This window comes from Cricetulus griseus, chromosome 4 (assembly GCF_003668045.3).
Source record: "Cricetulus griseus strain 17A/GY chromosome 4, alternate assembly CriGri-PICRH-1.0, whole genome shotgun sequence".
Classification (NCBI taxonomy): domain Eukaryota; kingdom Metazoa; phylum Chordata; class Mammalia; order Rodentia; family Cricetidae; genus Cricetulus; species Cricetulus griseus.
Window position 1 is genome coordinate 18,868,277 of NC_048597.1, and position 19,632 is coordinate 18,887,908.

At 39.3% G+C, this 19,632-nt stretch overlaps 1 protein-coding gene across 4 annotated transcripts in view; it reads left to right on the forward strand.

Annotated features, from left to right (window-relative positions):
- The window catches only part of Nrip1 (nuclear receptor interacting protein 1), an 80,366-nt gene that overhangs the window by 32,849 nt on the left and 27,885 nt on the right, over positions 1-19,632 (forward strand). The window contains exon 3 of one of the 4 annotated variants that reach the window (XM_027412401.2): positions 6,619-6,739. The exons of the other annotated variants lie outside the window; for them this stretch is intronic. The gene's annotated coding sequence lies outside the window, so the exon portion shown is untranslated. The remainder of the gene's footprint in view (positions 1-6,618; positions 6,740-19,632) is intronic. 4 annotated transcript variants of the gene reach the window in all.

A 19,632-nucleotide genomic window follows, 5' to 3' on the forward strand; every position in this document is an offset into this window, starting at 1 on the left:
ATGTTTCCAGTATTATAGCAGAAGCTGCCACTCAGCTATGGCCTTGCCAGAAATTGGCTTCAGGGACCTTGACTTTTCCCAGTTTAGTGGGAGCAAATAGGATTTCTCTTTTTCTTTTTTCTTTTATTTTTTTAAAGCCGGTTACAATTTATTAAGAAGTGTCTTCTTTATTTATTTTTTAAAGGATGGTGGTAGCACATCCTGAGGGCATCAAGAGAGGGTTCTGGGAGATGGTGGCATCTTTTGTAATATTCATTTGCTTTTCTATGCTTCCTAGTGAGGTGTTGAGCATTGTTTCCCATCGCTGTCTGAGATTGTTATACTCTTCACGGAGTGTTTGTTTATGGGTGGGGGATAGAGCTCAGTTGGTACAGTGCTTGCTCATCACCAGGTCCTTCAATCCCCAGCACTACAAATAATAATAACTTAAAGGTTTTTTTTTTTCTGTTGTCTATTGTTTTGTTTTTTTAAGAGGAGGGAAGAAAGGAAAGCTTATTCATGTCTTCTACAACTTTTCATTCAACAATGCATGTACAAATTGAAAATTGCTTAAAACTACTGTCTGCATTTTATTTTTAAAATAAAATTTTGTGAGAAACACACGTACAGTTGCAGATAGTATAGATACCATTTTTTGACTATGAGTTTTGTGGGTTTTTTTCCTTTATTATAGTTACTAATGAATGGAAGTTTTTAATGCTAATGCAATTGAATTTATTATGTTTTCTAACTTGCTCTTTCTGTGTCTTAAGAAGCCTTTCCGTGACTGTTCAGATACTTTCTATCTCACTCCCTTGCTCTCTCTCTGAGACTGGAGTCCAAACTAGCCTCCAACCCACTGCAGTAGCTGAGGATGACCTTGATTCCCCTGTCCTTCTGTCTCAGCCTGCACCACTACTGAGCTCAGGGTTCATAATCTCTTATGTATTGTTTGTAAAATGTTAGTCTCTTGCCTTCATCTTTGATAGCCTAATTCCTCTGGAATTTGTGTTTTTCGATAGCAGTAGGGATTCAGTTTCTTTCAGTCAATAGGTAACTGATGGTTTCAGGACACAGTGACTGACGTATTTCCTCTGTTGTGATCATCTCGGTGCAGCTTGTGTATTTATTTCCCCAGAGCATGCTAACCTCACTAGCTTAACTTTCAGAGCTTCATAGTGAACCCTGGTGTTCGGCAGAGTGAGGCCCCTCTGTAGTCTTTGTGACTCAATGGAGTAATGTGATTGACTGTTTCAGGTCCGATTAGAATCACTTTATAAAGCCTTTTGTAATTAGGTTGACATTATATGGAATGCATATGCATTGGCTAGGTTTGAGAGGAATTGTTTTCTTCCACTGGGTCGTCCTGCTTACCATAAGGTGGGTTGTTTAGTTTCTGCTGTTAACGTCTGCAGCATACTTTCCCCGACAAGAGTGGACAGTGTTGAAAACGTACTTGTATTTTTTTAAGTATGTTTGGTTGTTGTCTTCATATCAGTTTGTGTTTTTATTTCATACAATTTTTTGGACTGTTTTCAGTAAGTGTAAGAAAGCTTGTCGAATGCAGAAATACTTCATCCTTTTTTATGGCTGGATACTATTCCACTGGTCTGATTTAACACATGTCATTCACTGCTCGGTTAAGGGACACCTAGTTTGTTCCCAGCTATTTGCTATTGTGACTTACATCAATGGGATAATGGGAATCCCTGTGTGAACAAAGTTTTCATTTCCTTCCTCCGTATACCTAGGAGTAGAATTCCTGGGGGATATAGCAACTGTTAATTTTTCAGGAACTGTTTAACCCTTGGCAGATCTGCTGTACCGTAGGCTACATTTCCCCTGCAGTGTTTAAGGAGAGTCAGCTGCAGGCCATACCGGAATTCCCCAAGGAATAATTTTAATACCTTATGCTTATGTTAGATTGTGGTGTTTTTCCTTTAAATAATGAAAAAAAAAGTATGGCTTATTTTAGTCAGATCCCTTTTACAGCAGTTTAATTTGCTAAATGTTGTTGTGTGTTTCCTTCAGTCTTTGCTCCAGCTAGCACTGTGATTGAGACACCACGTACTTCACAACACTGACGGTATTGAGTTTGATGATTTCAAGTAGTGTTTCCAGATGTCAGTCACAGAAGACCAGGGTCTCCCCAGTGTTCTTCTGTTCATCTCCAGCAACGTCCCTTCTACTCTCAGTACCTCAGTTTAGCTCTTCTCACTGTACCATGTCTGGGGAATAAGGCAGTACCATCATGGAGCTCCCTCCCCTGATTGTCTTTAATGTCTAAGCCTTGTTCCCTAGCCATTAGCGCCTTCGGTTTGTTTTTGTTTTGTTTTTGGTTACCACTATAGACTTATCCCTTCATCAAGGGATGTTTGCTTTGCTTACCTTCTGGGCTAACTGGATCGATACTGATCTCATTTGCATACAAGTTTTGGACATACTTTGATTTCTCTTACTTAAATAGCCATGCACGACGTTGTTTGGATGTTGTGAATGTTTGCATGCATGTGACTGCAGGAAACTGCACAGCTCTTTCCCCCCAGTGGCCAGGCCCCTCATATCTCACAGGGAGTGTAGGAGGGTGCTGGTCACTTTTTTGTCAACTTGCCCCAAGCAAGCTAGGGCCTCTTTTCTGAGAAGAGAGAATTTCAGTTGAGAAAAAAAAACACCCCAAACACAACAACAACAACAAACCCTCTACCCAGATTGCCTGCAGGCAATGCCAGTGGCATTTTCTTGATTATTGGTATGGGAGGGCTCAGCCCATTGTGGGTGGTTCCACCGCTGGATAGGTGGTTCTGGGCTGGGAAGCAAACTCAGAAAGTCAGGCGGAGCAAGCCAGTGAGCAGCCCTCCTCCATTGCGTCTGCGACAGTGCGGCTTGAGCTCCTGTCCTGACTTCCCCCACCCACTTATGGACCCTAGCCCGGTAAGATGAAGTAAAGCTCCTCCCCGCTTTGTGTTTTTGTTGGTGTTTTATCATGATAGAAAGTGAGTCAGTACAAGAGCCACCACCATCTTTGCTAACTTCGATTTTTTTTATAATAATAATAATAATAATAATAATAATAATAATAATAATATAGGTATTCTATTGTGTAGTGTGATCTGTCACTTCATCTGCATTTCTAGTGAGTGTCTATGATGGTTACCCTGTCATGTGGAGGTGAAGTCTTCTTTGAAATGTTCTCCCATCCTCATCCAGTTTTTTAGTTTTCTTTGGTTAGATTATCTCATTCTTTAGTCCTACAGCTTTAATACGTGCCAGATGCAATGTCTTTAATCGTGGATATGAGTTGCAAACATTTTCTCCCTCTCTGCTACTGGCTTTTTAGATAACAGATATCTCTTAGGGACTTCAGCGAGGTTCAGTTATTTTATTTTTATGGGATGTGTTTGCACTACTCTACTTAAAGAATCTTTCTCTAACCTGAATTCTCCTGTTCCTTCTTCTAGAAGCATTGGTCTTCTTGTTGCTTCAGACAGTGGTCCAGATAATTAGTTTTATAGGAAGCAAACTAAGGGTCAGTGTTTATTTATTTACTCATGTGTTCTTATGCTTTTCTCACAAACTACCTACAGGATTGCACTTTCTCCCATGAATTTCTATGGCACCTTTGTCGAAAATAAAATAACCTTGGGTTTTGTTGTGTAGGTCTTGCTTTGTGCCTGTACTAAGTGTATGTATTAGGTGATTTTACATCTTTTGACTTTCACCTTTAAAAACTTCAGTTTTTAAAAGGAGCCTCGTGTGTGTGTGTGTGTGTGTGTGTGTGTGTGTGTACACATGAGCACAGGTGCCTGCCTATGCCAGAAAAGTGTCTCTCTGCCTTCCTAATGCTGTGACCCTTTAATACAGTTCTTCTGTATGCCTCTGCCTTCCAAGTGCTGAGGTACAAGGCATGTGTGGCCACACCTGGCCAGGGTTTGATTGCTTCTTTAGCTTCCTTTAGATTTGTGACTTGAGATAACTTAATATCAGCTCTCTTATTCATCCAGTAGCAATAAAAATGTTATAGGGTTCTTTTAAATTGCATGTGTGCAGAAGGCTTCTAGTTGTGCTTGACTGTGATAACTCTCTATCCTTGAGAGTGGAAACAAGATTTGTTCTGTAAAGGCTCCTTCTGCTTCACCACTGTCACCAGACACTGGCCAGCCATTTAGTATGTTCCTTGACAAATCTCCACTTTCCCTCTCATCAGGAGCAGGTATTGTTCTTCATAGAACATTGGTGCTTGGAGACAGTACTAAGGAAGAGATTGCTTGAAGTGTAGAATCATAAAGTTCCATCATTGCTGCATTCTTAAACACAGACAGAGCCAGATGGCAGCGGGCCACACCTCTAATCCCAGCACTCTGGAGGCAGAGGCAGGTGCATCTCTGTGAGTTCAAGGCCAGCCTGGTCTACAAAGTGAGTTCCAGGACAGCTAGAGCTTTAACACAGAGAAACCCTGTCTTGAAAAACCAAAACCAAATCAAACCAAACTAACAAAAGACAAACAAACAAACAAACAAAGTCCCACAGTCAGCCCACGCTCTTCTTCCAAGTTTAAAAGGCAAAAAAAAAAAGGTATTCTCAAGAAGAGAAAAAATATAAAAAGACTGAAAACCTACATTTAGTAGGATGTCAGTGGTTTGATATTGTCTTCCAAGGCAAGGCAGACTTAGAAATTATATTGGGCATAGTTTTCAAGGCTAGGAATTAAGATGTAGAGAATCCCCACGGTTTCTATGGTATTCTAATAAATATAAGCACAGATATGGTGGTGTTTAAGTGCACATGTGGGTATCTTCCTTCTATATATAGTCAAGAAAAGTGATCCCCCCCCCTTACCTCTCTGAGAACTCCTGTTGAATTTATGGTCAAGGTCAGATTTGATTCCAGAATATAGAATTTGGGACCTTCCTCCATGTCTGCTGTTCCTATGTAACCACACTGTAAATACCAAATATGCTGCAGCCTAATTGAAGTGCTTTGTGACTGGGAACACATGCCACTTAATGATTGTTTCTGTGTTTCCGGTTCACCCTTCCCTCCCAATTTATTAGGCCGCTGGTGGAGCAGAGTGGCAGCAGAGCCACCTCTGTGACTTGGGCTACCTCTTAGATGCCTTTGTTTTCTACCTCTACTAGGCGGGTACACTTTTCCATGGTTGTTATTTTCATCTTTTATTTGTTAGTAATATATGTTCATTGACGAAAATTACGAGATATCTATCAGCAGAAAGAAAAAAATACTATTTTTGAAAGCAGAAAGAATGCCTTTATTTTTGTACAGTATTTATGCTAAACACAAGATTGTTTCTTTAATTCTTAATAAGTATCATTCAGTGTAACTCAATTTCCTTAAACTCTGTATGAGACTGTATCATATATGCTATATAATGGTGTAATAGATTGTTATTTAACTACTTTCAGCTTTTTTGACATATAATAGCTATTTCTAATTTGTGCTGTTAGAAATAATGTCTATTATAAACATTCTTTTTTGCTAAATATTTTTACATACTCTCCATTGTTCTTTATTTTCTTCTAAAATAGGGTAGGCCTTAGGTTTGCAAATCACCACACTAAGGAGCATAAAACATTTTGTGGCATTTCAAGTCAGAATGAAACCATCACCACAATTTAAGCTAGGACATGTTGAATTTCCTCCGTGTGTACTCTCCTTTCCCAGAAACTCATTGTCTCAACTTTTTTCATAGTAGATTAATTTACATTGTCTATGATTGTATGCAAATGGAATTACACTCACCTTATTTGCTTTTATCTAGTTAAGTGTTCAAAGATGATTTCTGTCATTATTATTTTTATATCAATAATATAGTAATGCTGGGCTCTACAGTTGTATGGATTTGCCATAGTTTACCTCAACTGGGCATTGTAGTTTTTTTTTGTTTGTTTGTTGTTTTTCCATTTTGATGCTGTTAACACCAAACCTGGTTCTAACTTTGCTCCACTGTCTTTGTACAAATGTAAGACAGCTGATGTTACTGTGATAGAAAAGTTAAATTGTTGGTATTTTGAAACTGAAGAAATTTAAAGTGAGAAAACCTACAGTTATTTTCCTTTCTTATTTTGTTTTTTGGAGATGTCTTTAGGGGTACATAGAATTATGGGGCAGATCAGAATGGATGAGAACACACTAGGAAATTTGCAATTAATGTATTTTTTTTTTTTTTTTTTTTTTTGGTTTTTCGAGACAGGCTTTCTCTGTGTAGCTTTGGAGCCTATCCTGGCACTCGCTCTGGAGACCAGGCTGGCCTCAAACTCACAGAGATCCGCCTGCTTCTGCCTCCCAAGTCCTGGGATTAAAGGCGTGCGCCACCAACGCCTGGCTCGCAATTAATGTAATTTAATAGGCACTTGATAGCAACAACACACCCTTGTTATGGTTTATTTTGTCATAGCAGCTTCTTCTAAGAATTCAGTGTATTTCTCCATAGCAAGGATCTCTTCATTCCTTTAGTAAGCTGACATTCATAACATTTTTATATTTACCTGTCAAATGACTACTTTTGCGTTGAATTCAAACTAAGAAAGATTCTTTGATAAATACATATATTGAATGTCACACAATAGTATTCCTAAATCCAGTTTGGAATAGTGGCCAAGCTGTCCTTTTCCTATTCTTAAGGTGTGCAGAGGACTGAGGAGGTCGGGAGAATCTGGAGACTCCAGTGACATCAGAGCTACTTTTCATCGACCTTCTCAACTTCCTCTCCCACACAGCAGAGACTCAGCCGTGGAGACAGATGGTGAGAATCCGTTCCCTCCGTTCTTTGGCTTCTCTTTGTGACTTTAATGTGTTTGGGTGATTCTTTCTCAGTTGTAAATTAGCTTACAGTTACCAGATATGTGTGCTGTGTTTTATCTGTATGAATTATTTCTTTAGGCAGTGTGGTAAGATCCAATTTAAGGAATTCACAGTAGAGAAATGTAAGCAAATGGTAAAAGAGGTCAAGTGTACAAAAACCAAACTGCTTCTGAATAGAAATGGGTAGATTACTTCTGTAGAGATGGAGTGAAAATTGTGTTTGTGTTGATGGCATTTAATTTGTTTTTATCCAAACCCATAGTTAATATCGGAAATAGTAATACTACTTCATGGAAAAAGTTAATTGTTTGGAGAAGAAATAGAAATGTTTAATTGTTGTGGGCATGTGGAGTTGTGTAAATTGATTACCTTCTATAAGGCATTTTTGAGATGTGATAAAATAATTTGGTTTGCATTAACACAAGAGATGAGTGAAGAGTAAATTCCAGTTGAAATAATAACAGGACTGTTTCTCCAGTGTAAGTGCAGCCTTGGACCTTATGTAATTTATTCCTGGGCTCCAGCAGTCCGTGCAAGCTAGGAAAAAGCAAAGTGATGCATTATTGTGTTTGTAAGGTCTCAGGAAGAGTTTGCTTTCAGCTTGAGAACTGGAAACTCTGGTCGAAAAAAGTAGCAGCTGCACGCTAAATTCACATTGTTTTAACTGACTGAGTCTGGGGAACAGGGGTGGTAATTTTGAGGCAACTTCTGTTCAGAAAACCTAGGTGTGAGAAGCTTAATTGTTCTCCTTAATGTTTATCTCATTTTTATCATATTTTCTTGTCATCTCACCAAGAAGTTGCTTACAACATTCTGTTTTAAAAACTGCATGAACTCAGATGTATTTGGTCACTTGTTATTTTTCACCTTTTTAAACATTCCCTTCCTCTAAGTTAGAACATATATCACCTCTGCTTCTATTTATTAACCATGGTTATTTCATTCATGCACCTTATGCATCCCGTACTGAAATCTGTTGGTTTATATGGTGAAACATTGAACTCCTTTCTCAACTTCTAAGTTGGTTCAAATGAAGGTGGCCCCCCTCCTTCCCAGGTGTGATGAGTTTATTGGCATTTACCAAGATCTTGTTTGACTGAGTTACCAGAAGTTGCAATCACTTGAAGTTGAGCAGGACACTGATGGGGAACATATAGGCAATATGAAATTCTTAGAAAATCAGCACATTTAGCTGCTGTGGTGGCCCTGTAATCTGACCCTGGAGGCTAAGACAGGGCAGTATTGAGTTCCAGACCAGAGTGGTTAGTGAGTAGTGGTGTCACCAGTAGTGGTCAGAGACATCATGTCTCACGAGAAGAAGTGGGTCTGGGCAAACTATCAGTGTAGATTTTCCTTCTGAGAAGAGTGGACGACTTTGAAAATACAAAAATAAAGCATCGGTAGTGATGTACTTATTTATTTTATTTACTTTAGATCTTTTACAAACACTTAACATGATTCAAGATTTTTAAGGTGATTATATCTGGTTTTTATTTTCTAAAATGAGTTTATGGGGATTAGGGATGTAGCTCAGTTGATAAAGTACAAGCACAAAGCCCGGGTTCGATCCTAACATTGCACAAAACACCGGGCCAAGTGGCGCACTGGAGGCAGAGGCAGGACAACCACGCTTGGTTACACAGTAAGTTCCAAGCCAGCCTGAGATTATATATATATATATATATATATAATATATATATATATATATATATATTTGAACACTCGTTCATCAGAGCCATGGTCAAGTAATCTTTGCTATTGCAGGGTCATGATTTCTAATGTCTATAGCAGGTTTTCTGTCAAACAGTGGACAATGTCACTCTAAAGCAAGATCTGGTAGGTCAGTGTTTGACAAGTTGAAGATATTTATATGTTTTCTTTTTCATAGTTTATCATATAACCACACTCAAGAAAAACCTGTTATACTTTTAAGAGCAGTGAAGTCTTTTTTAATGAAGAGGAAGAACATTGAAGAAACTTAGATTATTAAATATTGAGAGCCATATAAAGCATGGAATTCATATATGAATAAAGCTTTTTATGTCCTATGCTAGTTTTTCCATCTTTGTTAGCTCAGCTCTTTCAAAAAATAGAGTCATTTTATGTAGTAACTAACAAAAGAAATTTACCCTTGTAGGTGAGTTTTATAGAGTTCTACCGTCTCACTTTCTTTGTCCAATATTCATTAGCTTATTTTTATAAAAAAAGCAATTAAATAAAATGAATATATTGGGTAGAATTGATAATCGACTTTGAGTCAGTTTAGCTTAAGCATATGGACACAGAAGGACATGCTTTCTGTGATACATTTTTTCACTAGGAAAATTTGTATATACTGTAATTTTTGTAGTCTGATTAAGTTGTGGGTGACTTTCAGCCAGTGTTTTGAATATTCAACTTTTAGGTTAGAGAAAGAGATTCATGTAAAGTCATAAAAGTAACCAGAGATTTAGTTGATTCCTAACAGGTTGGAATGCTGGATTGGTTGGGTCAACAGAAAAAAAAAATGGAAATGTCTCTCTAAAACTTACATACACCTCTGGGGCTAGTGATCCCTCAGTATGTAGACATGTCATCTGCCATGAGTTCAATCTCCCAGAATCACATGGTAGAAGGAGAGAACTTACTCCTACAAATTCTTCTGTGAGGCACAGAAACTGTGACATGTGTGTGCTCACACATACATTAAACAAATGGAAAGAAAGATTTTTTTAACAAAAATAAACACTCCAGAAAGAATAGTACTGCCTCAGATCCTGAGACACCCCCCCCCATGGAGGCCTGACATCAGGTATTAAATTAATACGGAATTCCCTAGGTACTGTACACCATATTGTGTGGGCACACCTCTGATAAAGTCTAATTTAAAGCTAGCTGCAATAAGAGATTACCAATAATAACTAATGATAAGGAAGAATAATACAGAAATATGGTGTAATAAACCATTTGTGGAGATGCCTTTATCTTGAAGCACTTTACCCTGTGCTAACTGTGCTGGGCCAAGGTGACTTAAACTGGAAAGCAAACCCTTGGCTACATCATGCATTGCCTTTTGCTTAGCACATAACAGTTTGTGAAAGCATTTCAACTTCTGCACAAGGCTGCAGGAACGTGGTCCAGGCAAAACCCAGATCAGTCAATTTAATTGGAATTAATTGTCATAAGTCAAGTTGGCTGCCACCAACCAGTTTGGCTGCCCCATTGGAGCTTCACTGGCTATGGGCAACCCCGGTAAGAGAATCTAGGTGCTTGGCTCAAATGAAGTGTTGGTAATTTCCAACATTGCTTCCATCTCCTTATAATTCCCTTCCTCACAGCCAGCCATCTTACTACAGAGTCGTAGCCTTTACCCTTTACTTAATAGTTGCCCTAATGTCTTAACCACCGGATTTCCCCCAAACTCCAATTTATTTGTGTTGTTTTGCTAGACATTTAATACTTGAGTGATTCTCGAAGCTTAAGGATCACAGAAAAAAAACAAAAAAAAAAACAAAAAAAAAAAAACAACAAGACTTTCTTAATTAATCCTAACTTACCATTACAATGGGAAAAGGCATAATTAACATTTCTTCTAAATTTGATATCTGTAAAGAATGGCTTTTCCTTGACTCTTCTGAATAATTAAAATGACTAACGTCATTTGGGAGGGGAATCCCTACTGTACTAAACTTCTGGATGTGCTTGGAATTTCTGCTATTCTGCGATAGGTTCAAGTGACGTAAATGAAACAATGAAAAACTTCGGAACCAGCTGTAAGCCCACTTTTTTTTTGTTGTTTTTTTTTTTTGTTTTTTTCTTTTTTTTTTTGCACAGACCCTGGTCTTTTTCATTTGGGAGTCTTAATGAATGAATCTTCTTGATCACTGCAGTCTTGGCCTTCCAAACTTGGCAGCGTGTGCGCAGTGAAGACCTGGTTTCTCTGCTGTTTACAGATGATTTCAGTGCTATAGTGCATACACTCTGGCTTTCAAGGGTTCTGACATGCCAGAGTGGAAATTAAGCAAAAGGCATACAGGTTGTTATGTCCACATCTTTCCCCAGACTCCAGGATCTCATGTTAGTGTCATACCCTGTGAAAGTTCCTAATGACTAACAACTTGTGTTCTCTGAGGAGGTAACAGTGTTTCTAGAACGTGCTGTTACCTGTACCCCTATCTTCCTTTCTTGTTCTTATGGTCCTTCCACTCCTTAAAGCCTTCCAGCTTGCAAAGCCCTAAGTCAGCACATGCCCTCTGTAGACTGCTGCCTTTAGAAGCAGTTCCTGCCTGTTTCTCCCTCTCTTCACCCCATAAATAGAGCTCCAGTTCTTTCTTCATTTTCATCAGGATTTTGTTTAACTGTTATCTCTGTATATTGTTGATTAAAAAGCTTGTGAAGTTGGTTACAGACGGGTTGGTCATCTGTTATCCTTGCTGCCTCAGTTCTACCACATGGCAGCTTCTTTGTCAACGTTGACCATACCCTCTTAATGATAAATTCGGAATGATGGAGACTGCAAAAGTGGCAAGCGTTTCAAGTCCTCCCTCATCATCTACTCATTTAAAATAAATATCCTTTTCTTTCAAGTAAACCTTGGGAACAGTTTATCATAGAGAATTTCTCCCCCCTCCCGCCCCTCTTTCTTTTCCCTTTTCTTTGTCTTCTATAGTACCAGAGATCGTACCTATCTAAGTATTTGTGCATTTTAGGCAAGCGCTCTACCATTGAGCACACCTGAGCTGAGGCCGTAGTTACAGTGGACTAGAAAACAAATATTCTGTGTGAGGATGGTCATGATGCTGCTTCTTGGCATTTGCCCCCAGTGTCTCATCAGTGCTTCTCAAACTTCTCAGGACTACTTTGTATTCAACAAGTGAGTTTTTGTCTATGTCAGCCATAACACCTGTTACTTACCATATGAGAAATTTTAACTGAGAAACATTTAGAAATGCAAAATGCCCAAAGGCACATTTCATTAGTCATTAAAACAATGGCCGTGGCTTCTGAATGGCACCATGCACACACATTAGAAAGATGCGCCAAATCACATAGCATTTTAGTATCACGAAGGCAGCCTTGACCTCTTGTGCATCCTGAATGAGGCCCCTTGAGCATTGCTGGCCCATATTCTGATACCACTGTTAGTGAAATTGACTTTTCAAATTTTCGGCAGTGTTGTATACTTTTTTCCTAATATAACCTAACTTTTGTGTTTCCGATTTGTAAGTGTTCTTCTTAACTTCAACAGAGTTCATCATGTTACCCACTCTTCTATTAATGTCTAGACATAGAATGTGCTGGAACCTATTACCAGTGTCAGCTTGGCAGTCATATGACAGAGATGCTTACTCAAGGAGTCATTTTATTTGTGGATACTCATAAGGTCATTCCTAGTCATGCACTGTCAGTAACCCTGGCTTTCAGGAGCTGTCCCTTTTTATGACTTGTGAAACTCCATGTCCGTCTGGTGTGGAAATTCGTCTCACTGGAGAGATTGTGGAAGTTTGGTCATTAATGAAGTGTTACAATGAAGTCTATGTCTTCTTTTGGGACAGTGATAGGCTCGCTTCAAGTCTTTCATTCTCCTCTCCTCAGTGTGCCCTTCCCTTCCCCTTGCCTCAGTCTGACCCCGGATGCTGGCTCTTCTTTTGCTCTCTGGCAGATACTTCTTTGGCCCTAGTGACTCCTGCCTTTTTTTTTTTTTTCACTCCCTGCTCTCGTACCTTGGCTGATACTCTGTTAAATTCTTTCTGAGGTCTTAGCAGGACAGTCAGTCTCTAGAGTATTTAACGACTCTTCACTTCCCTGAATAAGCACTGGGTCTTCCTGAGAGTTCTGGGAATGCAGCATGTACCTTGCAGCTGGATGGTAATCCCAAAATGGCTGCTCATCAGAAACTTGATTGACTAACAGCTCATAGTCTCTTGTTGTGTGGTGACGTCATGATGGGAGCTGGAACCTGGGGATTTAGTATGATTACCAGTGATAATCTCGAAGCACAGCATGAAGCCCACGGAATACTGGGAGTCTTTTAATCTTTTAATTTTTTGTTCTAAACATAGTAGGCCCTCAGTAAATATTTGCCAAGTAAGTTTATTTTTTCCTCATTAGTGTTGTATAAAACTCTTAGCTCCAGCAACTGCGTAATAATTTAAGCCACACCTCTACTCTACATGCTCACTCCTAGCCAAAGGAATATGCCTTTGAGCTGGGTGAATTCTATAATCATGCTACTTCAGAGGCTTTGGCAGTAGAATGATGAGTTCAAAGCCAGTCCAGACTGTGGAGGATTTAAGACCCTTTCTCAGATAAACAAAACAAAAAGAAAAGCAGAAATATGCCTTCACAAATTGGTATACACTGCTTTTATAATAAGCAAAGCCTTTGCCTAGCAATATTGTATTTGAATTACCTACAGCTAATACTTTCAATTCTTACTTCTACCGAAAATTTTGTTTTTCTTGAAATTTCATGCAGATTATATCAACACAATATTTTGTACACCTATGCTAGAGATCTAGTAATTATTTTGTTTTCGTCTTTTGGTGCTAAATAGCATCTATTTTGTAGAACTGTTTGTGACGCAAATTGCTTCCTACATATTCAATCCTGATTGTATTATTTTTTGAGATGTGTCTAACTTTGCCACCCACCTTAATTTGACTGTGATTTCCGATCTGCACCAACTGGTCTACCTCATCTTCTCTCTAAACCATCAACAACCCTACAGCTTCGTTTCTTTGTTTTGTTTTGTTTGTAAAACTTCATTTAGGCATATCATTTCCTATAAGCCTTCCATTCCCACCAGATAAAGGCCTAAGCTCCTTGGCCTGACCTTGACTCAAAAGTCCTTGGTCCTAGTAGCATTGTCAGCTTAATCTCCAGTCACAATAGACAGTCACTCCTTCCTGTTTCACAGGAGCTCTGCTCTGCCTTCAAGTACATTTCTGTGACCTAGAATAGTTGCCATTCTCTTCTGGTGGGTTAACACTTACTCCTGTCTTTAGCCACCGTTCACCACTGTCTGCATACACACAGAGAACTCAAACCCAGGTTGTGTTCAGTGCACCTGTTAAATGCGGCCATCCTAACAGTTGCTAGCATATACTCCCTGTTTGCACAGAGAACAAAGAAAGGATTTGCATGTGCAATGTACACTCCTGTTGTATACCCACTAGGTATTGCAACCCTCGCTGTGTATTTTTTGCAACCACATACCTGAATTCAAGTGAGTGAAAATGTGGTTGATATTTAAGCAGGATCTTGAACTTTTTATTCTGTTCTTTCAAAAGGGAATAATTACAACCTTTTGGGCCTTCATAAATTCCAAGCTGTATACTAACTGCTCTTTGTTTTATTAATTTTGGGGGTCCAGTGTGCACATGTGCAGGTCAGGGAACAACTTTGTTCTCCGCCTTTATTTAGGCTCCAGGAGTCAAACTCAAGTAGCCTACCTTGTGCACCAAGCGCCTTTATCTGCTGAGCCATCTCCCTGTCCAGCAACAACAGTGCCCAGTTTATTCTGCTCAACTGCATTCTGAGTGCCAGCACTGGTTTTTATCATCTTTTTATTTTAGTTTTAGAATAATGATTTTGCAACTTGTCTGCTGGAGCTACTAAATTAAAATACGAAGCCATTGCCCGGGAAAGACCAAACACCCACTTTGTTTTATTCTGTTTTCCGTTGCTCTAACAAAATACCCGAGGCTGAGTAGTGGAAAAGGAATAAAAGTATTTCTCAGGGTTCCGTATACCTGTTTACCAACAGTTCTGTATACTAACAGTCTGAGAGCATTTGCTGACATTTACTTAGCATCTGGTGAAGGCTTGTTTTCTTCCTTTACAGGGCCTCACCTTTGTGACATCATTTAACCCTAATTCCTTCCTGGCATGGAAGGCTCCACCTGCTTAGTGTCATTAGTGGATGAAATTGAGAATGCAGTTCCTAACACATAAATTTTGGGGAGACACACTCCAACCATGACAAGCCTCAACTGCCACTATCTTGTCCTCTGGCCTGTGGGTAAAGATCCTAAGAACAGTGACAAAAAATGGCATATTTACCTCAAACAAGAAACAGGAGTGGGTTTTGCCATGTTTTTTTCATGTCCACTCTCAGTATGCTAATGGTCCTTCCCAGTGTTTCTGTCCCTAATTACATGATAGCATTTGATTGTCATTTTAGCAAGGTATACACAATTGCATTAACCAGCCCACAGCTTGGTTTCCCAAACCTGAAATTGCTAGATTAATGTCAATGGAATGATTCCCTAGACGTATCCTGTCATTGTGCTACAAATCTAAAAGATACAACTGTAGTTTTACGGCACTAATTTATAGTCAAGAAAAAATATCCAGCTTGAATTCATCATAAGCAAAAATGGAAGGACTGTTTACTTTTGAGGGCTCATAGTTGCCCCATCCTTTTTGTGATTTCTTGCTTACATAATTTGTTATGAAAGACTGCTTCGAGGTGAGCCCTCTCTCCAGAATGCCGGTGATTTGTTCTGTCCTGCTCTGGAAGGGTTAAGGGGAGACAACATCCTGTCAAAGACCTTGTTTTTAATTTTGCTTTTCACACTGGCACTGATCCTGCTAAGAGCAGCCCAGATTAGTTCGGGAAACCTTTGAAGAGATTTAAGATGTCCTTCAGCCAGTTTGAAGGTTTTTGTCTTGCAAATCCAGTACAAGGGCGCCTGCAGGCATCTCGACCCTTGCTGGGTTGCTGATGCAGCTCAAGGTCACAGTAACCCGCCCTGTGACATTCAACAACAACAACAAAAAAAAATTATGCGGTGAAACTGCTTCAGCATTCAGCCAACCAAAAACTTCCTCACTGAGGAACTGGGGAAAAAGTCTGTTCCCCCCCTCTTCACCCTTTCTTTTTTGGGGGGCTTTATGATTTTTTTTTTTTTTTTTTTTTTTTGCTGGAGGAAATAATCCCGGATTTCTGGTGTGTGTGATGACAAGGTCATTTCTTAATTAGAACACATGTAAAGAACAAAGCTAAATGGCTTCAAAACAGCTTTGTAGTTGATGGAGAGGATTTAAATTATTTAAAGAGATAGTCACCCATGTATGATGGAAACTGAATTCTAAAGACATTAACTCCTTCTTGCCCATCTTCTTGCTGTTTCTATGCGTGCGTCATGTCTGACATTACAGGGCTGCATTCTAACACACAGAAAATTTGCAGTAATGTCTAGTTTATGTTTGTGAGGCCAAACATAACTGGTAATTCCAATCCTGAGATAAACTTTGAATTGGGTTTTCTCTCCATGACACGTACGTCCTGGAAATGTAACCAAATGGCCTGAGGAAGAAGTGAGGGTTACAGATGTACCCTTTCCTCTAGCGACTGTGATTTATTTATACTGTACTGGAGGTGAGGAAAGGACGGAAGGCTGGGTCACCTTCCTTTCACCTCCCGACGTTACCCACTTCCGATTTAGAAGGCTCGCTGAGCATTTTAGCCTCTGTTTCTTTAAAATCACCAGTGGATCTCATTCAGGGTTTGCAAGTTTTGAAGAATGAACCTTACAAAATTTGTTTCTGAGTGAGGCTGACATTTTAAGGCTATTGACACCGTGTCCGTTAATACTCAGCAGCCTTGGTTAGATTTGCTTTCCACAGGGGGTTGCTAGTTCCTCTGCCTGATTCCCCTTCTGTTGTAGGCTAGGGCAAACTAACCAGGACCCAGTGGGGTAGAGTCCAGGAGAGTTGGTTTGTTCTCCTTGAGACGTCATTCGTGACTCTGCTGTAGTATTGAGGCCCCCAATGAGAGTAATTTTATTGTTATCTTTATAGATATTTTACACATGTATACGTATATATATACATATACACGTGAGCATGCCTGAGCACACACATATATGAAACCATTAAAATAGTTATTTCCTTATGTGAAAATTATATTTGGGTAGAGGAATTTTGTTTCAGTTTTGTGATATTAGCAGAACAGTTCCCTTGGACTTCAGACCCCTTCGCTTCCTCAAATTGATGTTTTTCTGCAAATAGGACTGAAGTGGACTCCAGCCAACTAGCTTATAACGGTGCATAGTAATTTCAGCTTGAGTATTTTAGCAGGTATTTATATTTGAGTGGATAACATGGTAGATTGCATGAGGACTGCAGAGAATTCATTAGGCCTGTTTTTCTGAAGGATTTTCTTCCTGTCAAGAAACATTTGTTTGAGTCCATGAAAGGAAAAGGGACCCACATATGAAGACACATTTTTAGGTATGGATATCTTAAAGGATTTTAGGTTTGCCACAAGACATATTGGAAGGGAATCTATATGCAAGGACATGGCATGATTAAGTGAGTCTTGCCCTTGCCTGGAGTCTGGTGTGCCCTAAATGTCATATATGACCCAAGCTCACCTGCTAGTCATTTCTAATTTACTGTCCTAATCCATCGATTGGTTGTCGCTAATTGTTCTTCATTGACTTCTGTGTAGTTTCCAGTACCTAAAGGGTTGAAAGGTGGCTGTAATTGGCACCCGCAGCTGCTCTTTCTTTTGACAGGGGATAATTTTGCAGCCTATGCTTTGTGTGACAGCTGCCTAATTGGGCATTCTCCCCTTGTAGCAAGCCTGCCTCCTCCTGCCTCCCTGCTGACAAATGGTGGTGGATTATAGATGAGGACAAGCTGACCCATTCGACCTTGCTGAGACAGCGGGGAGGGGCCTCCTGCTACTTGAGGGAAGCTTTAGGTCATTTAGAGGACAAGGTCATGAGCCAGGTGGAGAAATGACATGATATCACATGACAGTAGCCTGATGACATGGTCAGCATGTCAAGGACAAAGGCATCAGTATTGATTAAGCATTACTGCAATACTTCACTGAATTCCCTAGTATTTCTTAATTGTTGCTACTGATTTTTTTTTTTTTTAAGAAACTGGAAGAACGAAGAGTAAAAGAGGAAGAATGCAGATAAGCAGTATTTTAACAGTGCTGGAGCATTTGTTTATATGAAAATAGACTTGGTTGAGGAAGCTTCCTAATGAAGTTTGTTCAGTTATATGGAGCTTTCTATTCTGTTCTTAATTATAGCTTAGTTTGCAGCCCTTTAAATATCAAGGTATTCCAACATTAAGGCAGACAAGTTGAAAGGAGGTAATGTGTGTTGTTATGAAAGTATTTAACAACTTCTGTCATCACCCTACCCAATGACTGGCATACCTTTTGTGTGCTGCATAAAAGAAAAATAAGCCAAGTGAAAATGCCTAATTAAAAATAATGTTAAAACTCTAGATTTAAGAGATCAAATACACTACTGTGCCTCCAAATTATAAAGTGTTACAGATAGGCTTTACACCATTTCGGAGGGCTGAAAATATTTTTTTAAATAGCCTGGACTTATACTTAGTGTAATAGCTTCAAGATAAATGGAAATTCTGTCATTGTTAATATTAAGGCACATGCTCTTTTTGAAGGAGGTCTGAGCTATTCTGTTCTAAGTGTAAAATCAGAAGACTCTGCTGAATCTGTTAACACTATCATAATCCTTGAAACCTATACCTGTGAGTTATGTGGTAGATAGTACAATTTGTAAGGATGTCTTGTTTTTAAGAGCAGGGAACATCGGAATATCTTAACAGAACAGATCATGATTCCCTTCAGATAAAACAAAAAACAAACAAAAACCAATTGTTTTGGATGCTGTTATGTAGAAGCCCTCAGCTGAACAGTGGGAAATTTTATCCCCCTGAGATTAAAAATTGAGGAATGATAAAAGTATGATAATTATTTCACAGAAGTAGACATATGTGTGTTTTCATGGTGTGTGGGTGAGTGTGTGTGTGTGTGGTGATTTTGCCTGTGCTGTTCATGTGTTGAGCTGTTCTCAAACCCTGACTCAGGCGTGGTGGAGAATCCCGTGCCCTTGTACGTGTATACTTGATTAGTAGTTGTGGTTATCTCAGCAGAAGATACACCACCCTCCTCCTTGTATTGGCCGGGACCCGGGCATTGAGGAGTCGAGGGAAAGGAAAAAGAAAAGAGGTTTTGCATTAGTATTCTATGAAAGCCTTACTGTCTGCAGAACAAATTGATTGCTCCGGTGTACCTGTGCTTGGCACCACTGCTGTGAAAGAAAGGTAGGGCTGTGATCTGTTTGATTGTATGACATATTGTGACACTCCAGGAATATTTAACATGTGCTCTTTTTGTGGCACGCGCTATAAGTCTAAGAAAAAAAAAGAGAGGGAGAGAGAAATGAATGAAAGTGTACAGAAGGAGTAGGCTACAGCTTGGTTCACTTCAGCCATGAGTTCATTCGAGTAAGATAATTTTGCTAAAAGGCAGCCACTGGGAACGTAACCTGATTGATAGCGAAACCCTGGAAAATCTTGAGGCACTAATGTGTTTCCTTGCTCGAAATGTGTTAGGTAAAGACAGGATTCAGGATTCATGCTAACTCTTGAGATTTTAGCTATGAAGTGGGAGGGGTCATGGAAACTGTTATGCACATAATTAGTTTAGGAAATTATTTTCACTACATCCTATTCTTAAAGGTCCACTGGAGAGCAGAGGATCAGGGAGAGAGTTCTCATTTTAAAAGGAAGAGAAACAGCTGTTGTGTTGTCTTAAACTACAGTAAGAAATGTGTTATTTAGTTTATTCTTTCCATGGTTCTTCTGTACAACTGTTATATCCTTAGATTTCTGTGGTAGGAAAAGAAATGACATGATCCCGTTTCTGATAGGTTTAACAAACAAACAAAAACTAAATTCTTTTCCGATGGGGACCTGTAGTGGGCAATTTGGGATTGTCTGTGTGAACTGAATGGATGTTGTACTATTTTAAAATCTTATTCACATATCTGCTGTAGGAGTTGGATCCCTCAATAT